This window comes from Alligator mississippiensis, chromosome 8 (assembly GCF_030867095.1).
Source record: "Alligator mississippiensis isolate rAllMis1 chromosome 8, rAllMis1, whole genome shotgun sequence".
In the NCBI taxonomy this organism is placed as follows: domain Eukaryota; kingdom Metazoa; phylum Chordata; order Crocodylia; family Alligatoridae; genus Alligator; species Alligator mississippiensis.
Window position 1 is genome coordinate 66,689,405 of NC_081831.1, and position 15,818 is coordinate 66,705,222.

Genomic DNA, 15,818 nt, shown 5'->3' on the forward strand with positions numbered 1-15,818 from the left:
CCACTAAGAACAGCACGGCGCCATCCTCTTTGGATCCACCCTTCAGGTAGTGAAAAGCAGAATCGTGCTTCCAAAAAGGATGGAGCTAGAGCCCTGGTACCAGGGGTTTTTCCTAGAGCAGCCAGAATCCAATAAACCAGGCCCCAGCATTTGCTCCGGGGAGAGAGGCTGGGCTACACCTAGTGTCTACTTAGGTCACCCAGTTCGCAGTGGCAGCCCCCAAACGCCAACACCCAGTTGGCTCCAAATGCCCGCTCCGGCTAAAGCAGGGCCATCTCGGGTCCTGCCACGACATCTGGGGCGCAGGGACCAAAAGCCGGAGGGGCCCAGCAAGCACCTTCAGGTCTTGGTGTGCGCGGGGAGGGGAGCCTGAGTGAGGTGCCCACTCCAGCCTGCCTGGCGCAGCTGGGCAGGGTCTGTGTGTAGGCATCAGCCCTGGTGGTGTCCGGAGCCAGCAGGAGCGAGGCGGCTTCCAGGTGTGGGCTTGCTCCTGTGCACAAGCCAGCCCGGCGCCGGGCTCCGCGGGGGCTGGCGGAGGAGGGGAACAAGCCTCGGCGCCACCCAGCAGGATCCAGGTCGCTGCGGCTCTACCTTTCCCCTCCTCGGCGCGGCCAAGGTGCGAGACGGGCGAGCGGGGCCGGCTCTGCATGGCCTCGCGCGGAGCCGGCAGGAGCCCGGCGGGCGCGGGGCAGCCGCGAGCGGCGCTCGCGTGTCGGGCTGGCGGGGCGGGCACGCGGGCGTGGGGGATCCCCCCTCCCAGCCCCGGGGCGGAGGAGCCAGGCGGTGAGCCAGCAGCCTCTCCCTCCGGCAGCTCGGGCTTGAGCGGGCTGGGCGCGCGCGCACACACGCACGCACGCAGGCGAGGCGGGGATGGGGATGGGGCTGGGGACGGGGACGGGGACGGGGCTGGGGAAGTTTGGGCGCCGCTAGCGAGGGCTGGGGGAGCCCGCACTGGATTACAAATGAGCGGCGCGGAGAGCCCGGCATGGCCCGCGGGGATCCGGCCACGTAGAGCTTGAGGGAGCGGCCCCAGGTGAGTGGCTGCGGGCGCGGGAAGGATGCGGGGATGCAGGAATGGCTGGACCAGCGCGCGCAGGCACGGGCGGGGGCTGGCGCGGGCAGCCGGCACAGGGCAGCGACAGGACGAGCAACAGATTGGCAGGCGGCCGCCTCCCCCCACCGCTTTGTCTGCCGGGGGCTGCTGCTGTGTGGATGTGTGTACAGAGCCCCCCTCCCGGATCCCTCCATCTCTCCTTCTCCCCAGTCCGGCTGCCCCCTTTCTCCCGGCTCTCTGAACTCTGCGGGGTCCAGCCCCAGACCGCAACGGGCTCAGCCCTCTGGCTGTGGCTAAGGCTGCTCCGGGTGAGGTGGAGGGGATCAGCTGCTGGAGGCTCAGTGTAGCCCTGGCCTCCAGTTGTGTAGTGCAGACCCCAGGGGGGTTAGGATGCCTGAGGGCTTCATTCCCACGGCTTGTTCCTAGACTGCTTACAAGGGGGGGCACGATCCCCTCTTCATCTGCCCTAAGACGTTGGAAGGAAGGTACATGCTAGGGGAGAAGGCCGCTGAAAGGAGAGTGCTTATTTCAATCAATTGCTTGAAGGACCCCAAAACCCTCTTCCTTCCCATGCACTTTGGAAGCAGACAGAAAAATATAGGTTAGCACAGTTGTGTGAGGGAGATGCACATATATTTCACAGTGAAGTTCATCCCCACCAAAGTGGCCAAGTTGCCAAGTGGCCAAATTACAGTACAGAGCAGGAGGACAGGAAAACGTACGCTGCAGTCTGTCAGTCTGGACTTCCTTAGGAAAATTTATGGTGGCCCTGAGGCTCTAAAACTACTGGACAGTGTTTAATTTCAGATGTCCCTGTGCTAAGTGATTAGCCATGTTGCAAATTTTAATCCCAGCCACCTGCCCAGTCACGTGATTGTATTGGCTGCAGGCAGGACACACAGAGGCGCATCACGCTTAGGTGGGCCTTTTTATAACCCATTAGATTGAACCATCACCCCTGAAACCAGAAAGGCAACCCTGATGTCATAGGAGTGTGTTCCACGTGATGATGCTTGCAAGAAATCAAGCCCTCCATTAAACCACAAACCAAAATCCATTTGGGATCCAGTTCTAAACTTTTCCTTTGGGCTGTACTTGTATTTTGTCTGAGAAGCTTTAAGCTGCCCAATTAGAAAAGAACCAGGTTTTCTTTTAGGTGAAAACTCTTTATAAGAGTAAGCTCTTACATTACATAATGCAGTGTCTGGTACAGTGCATGAAACTGGATAGAGTGGAAGATTTTTGGAAGAGGGTGCTCCCCTGGGTAAGGTGGTGCATGTGTGTAAGTGTGTGCATGTGTGTGTGTGATGGGGGGGGAGGAGCATGGAACTGGGAGAACTGGTTTCTATTTCCAGTCATGCCATAGACTTATTTTGTGGTGTTTCTCTGCCTTGCTTTCCTTCTGTGTTTAATAGGGGTACTCATACTCCTTTGGTTCTTCTCTGGGCTCTTGTGCAGCTTGTAAAACACTTGTAAGTCCCGGAATAGAAAATGCTGTATAAATACACATTGTTATTATTCCAAAAGTGATTTTTTTTGGAGCCAAAGGGGAATCCAAATCATCAGGGTGTTTCTTTTAAAAGAATACGTAACCAAATATATCTTCACGCAGCTAAAAGTGATCAAAAAGAGCTGTTTTCCTGAATATTTCAATCCTAGCAAGTAAAAGCAGGCATCATTTCTCAAGAAGAAAATGTCACAAATTGGGGGCAAGGAGACGTAGGTATTTGTTCACTTCATGAATATTTATCCACAGCTTCTCCAAGTAGAACTGCTGGGAAAATCTCAACTAAGGAAATCCTATTCCAGACCACGCAGCTAATGAATATTGGATGGATCTGTGTATGGCAGCAAAGAGGGATCTCTATATGAACCCAAGAGGAGCCCTTTAGACTCCCATGTATGCCATGCTGTGGCTTCCTGTTCCATTTAATATTGTTTTAGTTCTTAAATGCAGCAACAAGCAATAAACTATCAGCTAAATGCATGCCCAATAGGCAACAAGTATGTAATTAGAGATACTGTTGTGTAGTGCATTTCCAGGGACAAAAACTAAGAAAATGGATCAGCTGTTAGCTTTTCCTACCTGTGACAAGGAAGTATACAGGAAATAGCTTGGGTCTGAAGTATCTTACACTTGCCTCTGATTTGACTTGTAAACACAAAGAAAGAACAGCCAATGAATCCCTATTGTTACTCAGGTCCTGAGATAATATTTCATTTTTGTATATATCTCTCTAAAGCATCACCTCCTCTTTAGCATATTTAATTAAAAATTTAAAATAATTCATAAATGTAATTATTTGTTGTATATTTAAAAGGCATTGTTATTTAATTAGCTTCTACTCTTGTTTTTTCAAAATAGACTCAGGGTTGCATTTGAGGGATAACAGAAAATAAAAAACTCATTATTATTTCCCTTTTTTTTGCAAAGATTAAGTTTTCAGGCAGTTATGAAAAACAGCTTCTGATGTTCAGTGCTAATATCTCTTGATGAGGTGGATTTTTCTTAGTAAGCAAAGGTACCATCATCTCACTAAATCAGGAGTCTCACTAACAAAATGATTGGTCTGAATTTTCAAGGTTACAAGTCTTGATTAGCTATCTTGGAAGCTATCTTGGAAAATTTGCTAAAACAGTGTGCAAATAACTCATTCCCACAATAGACAAAATAGTGTGATAATTATCACTCAAGTTTGGCTAAAATTGAGTTGCACTAGTAGGGATTGTTCCGTCATGTATGCTCATTTGTATGAAGTGAGCCACATTCTACTCATATAGACACACAGATGTAAATACAGAGTAGCCTCTTTGATTCAGACAGAGTTCCTCCTGATTTGCACCAGGATCACTGGAAAAGGGCAATGTGATGCTATTGATTTTTGTGTAGCACTCCCCACTGTATCAATGGGGAGTTCTCCTGAAAACCGGATGGCAAAATATGGCCCAGAATTTAGCCCATTGTGTCATATTCAAAGCAAAAAAACAGTCTCATGGATGCTTCAATTCAGAACTCGCTGTAATGTGCTAGTGGGGAGAGGTTGTTGAATGACTCAGATGAATGTAGCTCAGAGTAAACAAACATGTAAATCATTTTTGGCTAGAGAGAGGGAGGGGGGGGGGGAGAACATGAGAGAGCAGAAAACGCTAACTTCAAAGCCAAGACGTGTATAGAGATACAATCAGCTAGATTCACCACATTTAGCAGGAGCAAGCCATTGAAAGCTTCAGGGCCAGATTTGTCCCTGCCTTTTACTATCTGTAGCAATTAACTCATGTGTAAAATGAGGGGAAAAGTAGTGCAAAATGCTTCCACATCAGAATTTTCCACTCCCTTGCCTCATTGGTGTAACCTGCTCTTGCTGTTCTTCAACAGCAACTTCAGAACCCAGGGTCCTCCAGGGCACTTTAGGGGTCTGAGGGTAAGGCTGTAGTTTAAACCACCTGTGTGCTTCCCCAGGCCTTTGATGGGGACCTGCAGCAGCCAGAGGTCACCGTGACAGAGAAAACTGCTGGTCACTTCCATTGGCCACACACACAAGCATAACTGGGTGCTTGAGTGCCCTGGGTAGCAGTCATGCATGGGGTAACATCGGTGCTTATGTTGCCACCAATGCAGTGGTGGCCAGGCCCGCAGGGCAGCTGCTGCTATTTTAACTCCACTCCCAGGGCTGGTGCTTGGGGCTGGTACATCTGTCACCCCCCTTTGTTATGCTGCTATTTAACAGCATTGGAGAAGCAAGCCCCCTCTGCCTGACTAAGAACCATGGATCATTTTAAGGCTGCGGTAGAAGTACTATTACTTTTGCCAGTGATAATATCAGCTGTCTGAGCCTTCAGCTTCTGATTTCAGTCTGTGCAGCTTCCCGAGTGAGCTATCACTGTCCCTGGGTTAAATTAAAGATGGGTGACAAAGGCAACTGCTTCCTCCTTGGGCTGCATAAGCAGCAGTTCCTCCAGGCTCCACTTCACCCTGGGTTATATATGGAGGGCTTCTTCTCTTTCAACCTTCATCTACTAGGACCAAATGTGGTAAGCAGACTTTGTCATGATGTTTTGTAGTGTTGCTCCATGTGAAACCCTGCTGCCTCAGAGTTGCAGAGTGCTCCTGGGAAAGCAAAGAAGAGAAGTTTTGTACATGTTCTACTAGTGTACAGGCCTCAATCTAGGTTTCTCTTGTTATGCCTTTCCTCGGTAAAAAACATTTTTGCTTTGTATAGATAGTGTCAGGCATGGGGACAGAGGAGCACTTGTGTAATACATTTGAGCAGCAAAGATTCTGAAGGCAAATGCTTCCTACCCAGATTTATGGGTATCCTAGTAAGCCAAGTCACTAGAACTAGCGATTCAGTATCTGTTGGGGCCCAGGGCTAGGGACAGACATTCAAAAAGCCTGAGCCTGAATTGATTCAATCTTTGCAGGTTAGTCTAACCTAGCTAGGCTGAACTGGTTTGTAACTGTACAGACATCCTGTGTGGACTGAGGAAATTCAGGCATATGCCTGCAGTGGCTCAGGCTAGAAGCTGGGGGGGCTGGGAGGGGGGAATGCTAGACCAGCCCTCCCTTCCCTTCCACAGCACTCAGCTGAGGCGGGCATGGCCAGGCCCTGGCAGGACACACTGATCAGGGAGGGGTCCCCTCCGCCCCCTTGATAACAGAGCATTTATCAGCTCTGTTATCAGCATTTAGCACCCTATCAGAAAACAAAGCTTCTCTCATTAGTTCAAGCTCTTCTTAAACAACTTTTTCCAAGGAAGGGAACATTCCAAGGAGGGACATTACCAGCTACCTGTTGATTAGCTCTGCAAAGCTCTAAACGGACACTGTCCTGTCTGCCTTTGTCTGCCTTATTCAGACACCTCTCAGTATTAGCTAGCATACCATGCTGTGGGAACTATGCCCATGCTGTGGGAGAGAGGAGGGAGGGATCCCTGCTTGAACAGCAAGCTGCGATCGGGGTGGGGCAGGGGAAGCCAGGCAAGTCTCTGCTGGAGCTCCAGCAAGGGAGTAGAGGGGAGGGGTCAGCCCAGCTCTCTGGAGCAGAAAGGCCCACCTAGCCCAGAGAGCATGCTGGGATGCTGGGGGACTCTGATCTAACTTAAAACAGCAAGGGGTCTGGGACAGATATTGCATAAATCGGTTTGACCCAAATCAGTTAAGTCTGATACTATACTCAACCAGGTTTATGTCAAACTGGTTTCAGCCATTTTCAAACTAGTTTATGTGCACTGAATGTCTGTTCTGGTACAGGTTCAAACCAGTTTCTGATCACTTAAACCGGTTTACGTGTAATGTCTGTCTCTAGCCCAGGTGTTTGAAAACAGTTTGTCAAACCCATCTGATGTGGTTGTCATCAGGTCTCTCAACACACAAGCATACTTGCCAAAACACAGCAATTCTTTTTCTGTGGTGTAAAATAAGGGAGGGGAAAATTTTTGCAATTCTGAAATATTATCTGTTTTATTTGCTGAATTATTCATTAGATGGGGGAAGTATTCAGCTGGCTCTCATGGAAATTAATGGGTTAACCAAAAGATAATGTAAAGAGCTATTTCTATCATGTAAACACTGTGAATATCAAGTATGTAAGCTCCCTAGAAACCTGACAGAATTGTAAATGTGCTGACATTTCAGAGATCGTTTAGCCATTCTAGAAGTTATACCCTACATCCTCATCTCTTTTCAGCATAGCACTTTGGGATCCTTCAAGAGAATATGCTCTCACATGGACATAAGTCATGAGTGCTACTTACTATGGGCAGGGCTAAACATTTTAAAGAATGCATTTGCCTCTTCCAGCTTCATTCAGGTTTGGTGACTGTTCATTTTTTATTTCTATGGACATATTGCCTGGGGCTTCAACAGTGAGCACCCCAGGGTGCTAGGCTAGGTTGATTTAGGGTTTTTTGATGCAATAGGTAAAATACATTTCCAATTCTCCTTCAGTGCTCCTAGACCTTCTATTTTCCTTTACTCTGCATTATGAAGTACATGTGCTACACAATGCAATGAAATGAATGTATTTCAGTATTCGAAAGTTTTTAGGCCATGAAATCCTCTGCATTGTATTACATTTCCTGATGGAAACAAGAAGACCGTGCTTAGATTCCACATTAACAAATGAACAAGTGCCTTGGAAAGAGGATTGTAGGTTGACAGTTCCTCGTCAGACTGTCTTCAACCAAGATTCTGCCTTGGAAGATCAGGCTGGATGCTGGAAAATATCATTGTAATGAGACTCCTATTTGTAACAAGGAGTTTTACTTAGTATGGTAATGAGGGGTACTTTGCAGGTGCCCCGTTATCTATTGAGGAACCAGTTCTATACATTTCTTCATATAAGCAGTCTTTACTCAGGAGAAAGGATCTCTGAAACCAGTGGGGCTACATTTGTAAGGATCACCCACATGAATGCATGATTAAAGGGTTGAAGCACTGGGCACAAGTTTTAATAAGTTTAATTGTCTGTGTTAGAGTGTCTCTAGAGCCAATGAAAGAACGAGAGAATTTCAGTAGAAATGCTTAATAGAAATGAAAACCTCTGGTTATGGGAGGAGTCTCTTGAGATGTCCAGGTGGTGTCAGGTGTAAGTGACTGTTCACTCTTCAGAAGATACACTAAATTACTAGCTGGTGGTTCTGTATATAGAGATGTAGTGCTCTGTGGAGGAGGCTTGTGAACAGTTTACTTTCTGTCTCAGACTCTGATTACAGTCAATTCTTAACGCAGATTTGCTCTCTGGGAACTGGGTTTTCTTCTTGGGGAACAAGGACCAGGATTACCCACCCTAAAGGAAAAGGCCATAGGATCCCTGTCTTTGGTTCTCTAAGGATCCAGGTATTCCTGGGAGGCCTGTGTGAGGGCAGGGCAACCTGCCTAGAGGTCCTCTGCTCTGGGTTTGGGCATCCTGATTCCCTCAAATTGTAGCCACAGCGAGGGCTGCTAGCAAGGACTCCCCTGAGTGCAAATCCCCGCAGGCTCCTGGGAAGAGCTCAACAGAAAGTAGAACACAGTCCCAAGGCTACATGGTTTTCTCTCCCATCTCTGTGGAGCTGGAGGTGGGAGAAGGTCCAACCACTCCTACTTCTAGCTCCTCCAGTCTTCTTTCCTTCCTTGCACCTAGCTTGGATCTCATGTTTGTCTCAGAGTAGGGTAGCCACTGACCCATCCCCAAAATACAGGACATCCCTTTGGTGAGGGAGGATACCACCAGACCCCTTAGCCAACCAGTGGTGAGGGGCAGGGTCACTGCCTCAACCAATCAGCAATGAGGGGTGGGGCTGCTGGGCCCCTGGCCAATCCACAGCAAGGGGCAGGGACACCATAAATAGGCCACCTCCCTCGCTCTCTGGCTGGCTCTGAACCCAGATCCTTCTAGCTGTGCACTGCCCTATCTCTAGGCACAGCCAATAGAATCGCAAGGACAACTGACTGACATGTATTTCTACCAATGAACTGAAAAACAGGACTTTTTGAAGTCCATTCTTCATTTAGAAATGGACAGGGGACAAAGGGTTTAAAAACAGGTCTGGTATAAAACAAGACCAGACCAATGAAAACCCTAGCCCAGAGAGGAGATCCTCACATTAGTACTCCTCCCTCCCTTGGGACGTATGGAGAGTCATAATCAAAAGCATGCTCCACAGGCCGGGAAGGATTTAAATACTGCATCTGAAATGTCTGTGATTCTTAAAATGCACCACATTGTTTGAAAGCTTTAAAGGAAACATAAAGATCTTGAATTCTGTGTTTGCACAGCACACGGGAAAATGTTTTACATTTGTTTGCAGGTTCCTGCTGGCCTTGAAATCACACTAAGTTAGAAACTGTAGCTCTGAATCTATTTATTTTTCTCTGGACAGAGAATATACAGGGATTTCTGTGTGTGTGAGAGAGAGCTTGATGCAGAATCAGTAGCTATATAAAGGAGATGTGGTTTATTTACAATTCTGCACAAAAAAGAAAATTCTGCACACTTCACTTTCACCTTATCTCCGGCAGTATCCACTGGCCCTCACTCTAACCTAATCGAACAGGCTGAACAGCTGGTGAGTGGGTGCATTGCCTGTTGAAGACACTGATTTGAAGATAGGCAGTCAACAAACCATTGGAGTAGCTATAGGCACAAAAGTATGATTAGCCAGGGCAGATGCCCTCTTGCCATAAATAAGGCAATTTCTATCTGTGAAACCATTCTGAGCCATGGCTGACTGAGTTCATTTTGGAAAATAGCTTCTGACCTACCCTGCAAGAGGAGTTTGGCTATGAATAATGTAGGCAATATACTGCAGTGGGGAAAAGGGAAGAAACGTTATTTGTAAGTCTCTTAGCTCTCTATGCAAGGCTCCTGTCTAACTACCCAGTAAAATTAATTTCTCTGTGCTGGCCTATGTCTGCTGAGTATGTCAGTGAGACATGAACAAGTACGTGGAGGTCCTTTGCATCCTTCCACAGGTTTGTTCTTAAGCAAGATTCATAGCTTTGAAGTTAGGGTTACCATACATCTGGCTTTTCCCGGACATGTCCTCTGATCTTTGTCTGGGTGGTTTTTTGAAATAGGACCAAGTGGGGCAGGGGGCTGTGGGTTGGGAGTATGGGACATTGGCAGCACCAGGGGGTATGGGTTGGGAGTGAGGGGTACTGGCAGGGCCAGGGGGCTGCAGGTTGGGTGTGAGGGGCATTCCCCCTCCACCCACCAACAGGTGTCCTCTTTTCTGGAACTGAAAATATGGTAACCCTATTTTAAGTATTAATACAAACATCTGGGGATTCTTTTGGTTTTGTCAAGCAATTTAACACCCCTGAACGTAGTTGGAAAGGAAATGGTCTTTCCCTTCTTGCAAAAAAATTTTCAGATTTCGAGAAAGATTTGCATCAAGACATAACTGAAACCTTTCAAATGTTCACAAAACAAACCATCAAAACAGCAAATGACAGAGAGAAACCCTCAGTGTGGAAGAGCCAAAAGCTGGTGAGTGGAGTCGTCAGAGAGGTGGGACACCCAGGTACATAATACTACTCCACTTGATTCAAATCAGGGACTTCAACCTTTGTTTCCCACAGGGGAAATGCCCCGACCACTGAACTATAGAGTTTTTTGGCTTAATACCGGGTTGTCCAACTGGTATCCCTGAAGGTACATGCCACGAAGTGGGGGATGGCTTGGGAGGGGCCACATGCTGCCTGTACAGCCTGTATGGCAGTGGGCTGGGCTCATGCAGCCCGCGCAGTAGGGGAGGGATCCTAAGGGGGTGCTACGTGGCAAAGGCAGGGATTCCAGGGTCCAGGCCCCACAGCATATAGCCCACATGGTCTCTGCCCCCTAACCGCACTGAAGTTAGACAGCCCTGGTCTAATTATTTACACAAAGTGGAACAGCTCTAAGAGGAGAGATTGAGAAGGACTCTTTTCCAAACACCCAGTAATTTTAGGGTCAAGGAATGCTGTGAGGTTACAAGAGATTCAAGGCGCCATCCTACTGTTCTCCCACATTCCAGATGAATGTCCCAAATAGCATACAGCAGTCACTGTCTTGTTCTCCTGACCATAGAAAGACAGGCTCTATAACACAGCAACAGTCTGAATCAGGTTGAACAGGGGCTTGAGCCTGGATTTCCAACAGTCCAGTGCAGTTTCTTGACTGCTCGCTATTCTGGAATTGTGTACATCTTTCTCTCTGTAACCAGGAAATCAATCCTGGATCTGAGCTTCTTTGCCTGATGAAAGTTTTGTTGAAACAGCCTTGTTTGCACAAAAAAATCAAACTTGACGGCTTGGCATTTTCTGCAAAAAAATTATTTCACAAAAAATTCCCAGCCCTTGAGAGTTTCAGACTGAGAACGCTGGAGACTGAGCTGCTGTGGCAATCCAATAAACTGATAAACTATAAGTGGCTTTCTGCACTGCTCCATGTGCTAGAGCCCTGAGCTTCCACAGGCAATTTATTATTGCCAGGTAATGTTACCTCCTGATTATCGGCTCCTTTTTGTGTTATGGACATTTGTCAACTAAGAATTAGACTGTAAGCACCAGCTACCCACTGGGTGAAGAGTCGTAATTCATTTCAGTGCCTTGAGGTCTTCAGATGATGATGGGATGCTTGTTATTTTTATTGAATTGCACATCATTTGAGTCATTTGGGTGAAACTGCCTTCTGGCTGGAGCAAGGGTCGACTTGTGCTCACACAACCTCAGGCGTGTCTGTGGGACTGCAAGTAGGTAAATCAGGGCTTGGCTTTCTCCTCTCTCTCACTCTCCATTAGGGTTATGTTGTCATCCATCCTGAGAGACTCAGTGACCTGAAAACAAAAGGCATGGAGGTTCAAAATCTGATGGTACTGTCCCACATTGCCAGGCAGCAGCAATTAGAGTGACCTGTCAGGAATGCATTAATTAAAGAGTGACATCATTGTCATCCTAAGGCAGACACGTGCTTCAACGGTAGAGAATATCTGTTGTCTTAGGAAACAGAAAAGACAATGAACAAATAAAGCTATCATTTTTCCAACTGCTAATGGGAACTCAACAAAGTTGCTGTGCCTGCACACAAGAGTAGAAAAATTACATAGTTAGCAGGCCAGACATCGTGTGCACAGGAAGCTGTAAAAGGCCTTACTTTGCACCTGGGTACTGCTAGGCTAACTGGCCTGCTGTTGTACAAATGGTAGTTTGCAGAAGGTCAACCATCACTGTTACATTTAACCTTTAGCCAGTTAAAAATCGATTTTGTAAAAGTGCTGTGCCAAAAGGAAGGTGCCTGTTTGTGCAGCTCCGGTCAACTCAGCGAGGCAGAGAAGACTCATAACACCAGGTCTGATTGTGCCAATTCACAATTCCTACTACTGGCTTCTCACTCTGCGACCATGCTCATGGAGAACCATGCTTGGTCCTATCTATTTTACTCACACAAGTAGTCCCAGTATTGGAGGACTGCACTGTAGGCATGCTAACCTTTTTGGATGGTTCTGGGAACCACATGATTGATTTGCAGTAAGATTGGCTTGCTGAGTAGATGAAGCGTAGCAATTCTTTCTAGCCAGGAAGGGAGAGAGCCACTTTCCTCATATCCTCTTATGCTGTGGCTGAACAGGAGAAGGGAAGTTGACATTAAGCAATGTGGAGAAAATACTAGAAAGGATTTTTAATTTTGCTGTATCTCTTCTGGACAGGTAGGAGCTAGGTTGGACTTGCTGCCCACTGGGACAGACTAGAAATATCTGCTGTTCGTCATTTCATGATCTCTTTACAGATATGAAAAAAAAAATTCAGCACAAATTCATTTAGCCTGGCTGGTAACATGGTGCGATTTCCTCCCCTTGCTACTAGACCCTCTGTCCTAGGAATATGGCTGAGACAGGGAGCTCCAGCACCACAAGGCCTAATATGAAAGGTTCTGCTTCAAAATGTGCAGGAATAATTGACCACAATAATCAATAGCTATTGCTGGAGATGAATGTGCCTGCTGGATGCTGAACATCTCTTATCTACATCTGAAGATAGGACTGGAAACAGAGGGTCCCTTACACCCTGCCAGCTCTCATTTGTCTTCATTATGGATGGATCTAGTCAGGCTGTAGTGGCATGGATGCACCCCTCCTTCAGCCCATGGAAGGAGCAGTCAGGGACATTTTTTTTTTCAGTCTATGAAGAAAGTAACAGTCCCCCGCTCCCTTCCACTCTGTGTTCAGCAGCACGTGTTGTGTTGTCAGCCCTCTCCCCCACCACCCACTGCTGCTGCTGTCTTCAGCTGTCCCAAGGGTGAGGGTAAGGAGGGAAGGAGCCCACTCTATGCAGAACTGGGCACAGTCAGGGACAGTGACAGCAGCAGGGACAGCCAACCTCCCTGCCCAGGTGTTCTGTGCCAGCCTGGAAATAGGTGTGGGTGAAGGGAACTAATCCACCTCTCTTCCTTCACACATCCTGGAGCAGGTGACACATCACCTACCAAGGAGATCCTCAGCAGCCTGTTAGGCTGCATTAAGAGTATCCCTTTATATCACTCTTGCGGCATAAATCTTAGGCCTAATCTAAAGTTTTCCCTAAATCTCCTGTTGGCTTCAATGAATGTTGGCTCAAGGATTGAAGGGCTGAGAAGTTTGGCCTCAGGTATGCAACATGCCTTCTCTATGATTTCTTTTCTCTTCTGTTAAGGCCTGAGTAGTCAGCATTGCCACCAAAATAACAGTCCAAACTATTAGAGTACCCCCACTCATTTCCCATGTGGGAGAGTGGTATTCTGGGTACCACAATTTCAGTGGTTCCTCGAGGATTTCTTTGGCACTCTGACCTGCCTCTGACCCTTCATCTCTGGTGGAGAAAAGATCCATTTCCACTCCCTTTTCTTTCCTAAAACATCCCTCACCACTGCAGTGCAGGACAGTGTGGCACTGGGTTAGTTTCTACATCAACAGCTGCGTGACGGGCAACGTTATTTTCTTCCTGCTTCTGCACTGCAAGCTGTCCTTGGTGACCCCAGGATTGGGTACACATGTGTGGACCAAAAGCAGTTGACATTAAAGGAACGGTCTCTCCATAAGCAGCCTCTTTTCCCTTCCAGGATGACATCCTGAGAGCGTGTTCAAGTCCACCTCTCACAGTTAGTGCATATTTATAGGCTGCAGGATAAAAAGCAAGTGGAGGCTGTATGTGTGGATTTGCACTTTGACAGACTAAGGTGAAAAGAACAAAGCAGTCACTTCAGAGAGTGTCACAGGCCTGCAGTTCCAACAGTCCTGCTGCACGTTCTCTTTCATGACAGTGAAAGACTTTATAGACTTTTTCAAATTGGTGAGTCTGTTCAGTTCTGGTGAAAGGTGTTGGATTGGCAGCTCTAGAGACTGAATTTCTCTCTGTCCTTAGAGCAAGTGCAACCAGGACAGTAGCAGTGCAAGATTTTTCCTCTCCTCCACAAGCCTAAGACCCTTCAGTTCTGAAGGACATCAGTGGGAGTTTGGCTAGCATGGCCTATGTAGCCCTTATCCTTCTCGCACAAGTGTCCTGCTTGCCATGATGCCATTTTATAACATGGACTCCAGTCTCATATGAGCTGGAATAAGCACTGTTACATTCAGTCACATGGATGAAGAAAGAGCTGGTTGCAATATGTACTGCAAGGACTTTATTTGCTGAATTTAGTTCTTTTTTCTGTTCATAAATCTCTCAGAAATAAGCCTTATTTCTACATGTTTTCCTTATTCATAACCAGGGATCCTGGTTTTGTGTGATTAAAAATTACAAGTTTTCTGATTAAAACCCCAAAATCTGTGAAATTTTCATTAAAATGAAAGGCCACTATATATATATAGAGAGAGAGAGAGAGAGAGAGAGAGAGGTATCAGTTGAACACAATGTTTTATTGCTATATTTACAGTTTTAAAGCAATTTGGAAGCCTACCAGTACCTCGATCACTATAATAAAATAAATTCTAAATACCTATATATTTTGGCACTTGATTTTGGGTTTTTCATCATGGAAAATCAGCACTCCTGCTAAGACCACTCTGTACACCCCAGGGAATTATGTGCAGGAAAGCTCAACATTATGCCAAATTAATGACTTCTATATTTTTTTTTACAAATTAAACTAAAATTTTCACTATTTGAACCTTTTAGAAATATATACCTGTACTTTGTATGGCTGGGGGATAAGTATGGGAGGTGTGGGGGGAGATTTGTGAAGGTGTTGGAGGGTATGGGTGTGTGTGGGAGTTTGTGGGCAGGTGTAGGGTTTGTGGGGGGTATCGGTATGGGAGTATGTGGGGTTTGTAGGCAAGTGTGGGGCTTGCGGAAGTTTGTGAAGAGGTGTGGGGGGGTTGTGGGGGGGGGTTTGTGTGTGGGTGTGGGGTTTCTGGTGCACAGCCCCCACTGTCGGTGGCTCAGCAGCAACAGCAGCAGCAGGAGGCCCTTGGGGTGCTCATGGCCACAGCAGGCAGAGCCCGCGGTGGTGCATACCTCTGGCTGAGTCCCAGGGCCTGCCTGTGCTGGCATGGAGCCAGTCCAGCCCACTGGCATATGCTTTCGGACCAGACCGGGCTGGCTCTGTGCCAGCACATGCAGATCATGGCACTGCAGGTGGTAGCCACATGGCATTGGGCTGGGTGGGCTCCATGCCTCCATGTGCAGCTTCCTCCTGGAGTGCTGGAAGCTCCATGTGGAGGCACGGAACTGGCTAGCCTGGCCTGATGGTGTGTGGACCAGAAGCCATGTGGCATTGGACTGGGCCAGCTTTGTGCCTCCATATTGGGCTTCCAGCACTCTAGCGGGAAGCCATCTATGGGGGAATGGAGCCTGCCCTGCCCAATAGTACGTGCCTCCACGTGCGGCTTCCCTCCCAGTCAGATGTTGTATGGATCCTGATCCACATGCCATTGGGCTGGGCTGGGCTGGCGCTCCACATGGGGGCTTCCTACAGGCACCTCCCCGCTCCCTCAGCCCCCACCCACACACTGCTGCCCTACCTCCCACCTGCCCCCTGGATTTTCCCACCACCCCCAGCCCCCCTCCCCCCTTCCAGCCCTGGCAGTCACCTGCCCCACAGGGAGCCCCCAGCCCTCACAGCCACACCAAATGGGGATGCCAGTTGGCTCCCAGCCTGCTGCAAGCCCCACTTACCTCAAAGGCTCCAGGAGGGAAAGTGAGCCTGAGCCAAGCCTTGGCTGACAGTCCCTCTCCCTCCCCCCCCCCCTTCCCACCAGGACAGAGTTTAGGGTTTGCTACCCTTTTTGCAAAAAGCTCTTGCAGGCTGACACTCTGTCAGCCTGCTGG

At 47.8% G+C, this 15,818-nt stretch overlaps 1 protein-coding gene across 1 annotated transcript in view; it reads left to right on the forward strand.

The window, feature by feature from the left end:
• Window positions 1-924: 924 nt before the first annotated feature.
• The window catches only part of TRPC5 (transient receptor potential cation channel subfamily C member 5), a 172,789-nt gene continuing 157,895 nt past the window's right edge, over window positions 925-15,818 (forward strand). The window contains exon 1 of the mRNA XM_006262563.3: window positions 925-1,033. The gene's annotated coding sequence lies outside the window, so the exon portion shown is untranslated. The remainder of the gene's footprint in view (window positions 1,034-15,818) is intronic.